The sequence below is a fragment of the Nanorana parkeri genome, unplaced genomic scaffold (genome assembly GCF_000935625.1).
Source record: "Nanorana parkeri isolate BGI_ZX_2015 unplaced genomic scaffold, ASM93562v1 scaffold565, whole genome shotgun sequence".
NCBI lineage: Eukaryota > Metazoa > Chordata > Amphibia > Anura > Dicroglossidae > Nanorana > Nanorana parkeri.
Window position 1 is genome coordinate 693,958 of NW_017306833.1, and position 2,156 is coordinate 696,113.

A 2,156-nucleotide genomic window follows, 5' to 3' on the forward strand; every position below is an offset into this window, starting at 1 on the left:
GAGGAAACCCACAAGGCACTGCACAGTGCCTTGTGAAGCCCTGATTGGGTAAAGAAATGCACCTGACCACAGGTCAGGTGCAAGACTTTACCCAATCACAGCACAGTGATGATGACTTTCCCGAATCATGGCTCATACAGCTACAGTAAGTCCTGTCAGGTGGCGGACAAATGTAAACAGTTGGGCGGAGCTAGCTGCAACCGCTAAATCCACCCAATTGTTTATATTTTGCCAGCATCTGTCAGAAAGCCATTCTGCAGCGGGCGTTCGTCGTGAGCAGACGGGTCGGCGGCCGTCGTTTAAATAAAAAAAAAAGATTATTCCTATTTATTTATTTTTTATTTCGCCGAGTCGTCGTCGTGGACAATGCTGGACGTCGTGATTGACCCCAGGATTACATCGGTGGATCCATATTTTTTAACAATAAAGGACTTTGTTGTGTTTTTATTTCAATTAACCACTTGCTCACCGGGGTATTAAACCCCCTTCATGTCCAGGCCGTTTTTCAGTATTCAGCGCTGCAGTAATTTGACTAACATTTATTCCATCATGCAACGCTGTACTGAAATTAATTTTATACCATTTTTAATTTTTTTTATTGTCTACTATATAATGAAAAAGCACCAAAAAAAAACACCTATTCTCCCTACTTTATGAAATAAAACATTTATCAGCACCCACATTGTTGGTAAAATATAAAATATGGGGTCATGTCGAGTATATAGACACCAAACATGTCAAGCTTTAAAATGTTGTGCAAGATAAAAACAATGGGAGTGGCGAGCGCACAACAGGTGTGGACAGTATGGAAAAACCTTAAATAACTTTAAAAGCACTTTAAAAACAAGTGAGCGTCCCACTACACGCACTGTGTACTTCGCCTCAACTGGTCATCCGGCCACAAGATTCACCTTCCAACATCCATGGACTGAAGAGAAGCCCCACAGCCCGGAGCTCACTCCCACACAGACCAGCCACAGATTCCGCCCTGCGAGCCGTGCTGACAATTAACGGCAAGATACCACCTCGTCCGTCCAAAAGTGAGTCTGCATCAATAGTTACACTGTATCTTTTAACTGTTAAACACCCAGTATTCCAGGGTTGTAGCGCTCCTTTCGTTTAAAATTTTGTGCGCCCTCAAAATCACAAAAAACTGCGACGCCTAAAATTATCCATAGGCGGCGCTTTAAAAGCTTTTACCGCTCATCAATTTAGTGTTATCAGTAAATGATGGCTCCAGAATTATTGCTCGCACTCCGAAGTTCACGGTGATATGTACCATGTGGCGTAATGGTTGTTTTCGCATGTAGGCGCACCCAACGCATTTTCATACACCCGACGCGTGCACGCGGGGTGGAGAACTTAAAACTTTTTTTTTTAAGTGGGACTGATTTTTTTTAAACTTTTTTTTTTCTACACTTAACTTGATTGCTATCACATAGGGGACTAACAAGCCCCTTATGTGATAGCCAATATACACTGACAGGTCCTCTTTATGGAGATATCAGGGGTCTCTAAGACCCCCAAAGAAGCTGATGAAGCAGAAATCTGCTTCACCAGCTTCTTCTCTGGCTATAGCAGCCAGAGAAATGACAGTTAAAGCCAGAAGGGATGTAATATATATTGCTTCCGACTTTAGAGAGAGAGAAGTAGGGGAGATCAGCGGTGGGGGGAATGCTGATCTCTCCTCCTCAGTACAGGCAGTCGCTGTGCTGGTCCCCCACTCGCAGGAGGGACAGCGGAGCCTAGGATAACTGGCAGCAACGGGGGAGCGTGGCAGCAGGGGGGGCTTGTATATAACAGCTGTTTAGATTTCCGGGGGGTCGGGTTTGCAACCAGGAAGTAAATCACGTAAACGTACGTCCACCCGCCGGGAAGCATCTGCTGCCCGCCTGTAATTTTACAATGGGCGGACGGCAAGGGGTTAAAGGATTTTTTTTCTTAAATTCTGGACTTTTTATTTAAATTTATTTGAACCCTTTAGTGAATGGGTACACGTACCCCTTACTCATTCACAAGGGGGGGCCACATCTTGGTGCCCCTTTATTAAATGGGTACCCTGATGTGAATAAGCCCTCTGCCCGCACCCCCACAACCAACTCCCCAGGGCCTGTGAGGAAGAGGCCCTTGTCCCCATCGACACAGGGACAAGGGCA

General features: G+C 45.3%; 1 protein-coding gene across 1 annotated transcript in view; it reads right to left on the reverse strand.

Moving 5' to 3' along the window:
* The window catches only part of LOC108791661 (UBX domain-containing protein 6-like), a 71,102-nt gene that overhangs the window by 18,923 nt on the left and 50,023 nt on the right, over nt 1-2,156 (reverse strand). The gene's annotated exons all lie outside the window — the stretch shown is intronic.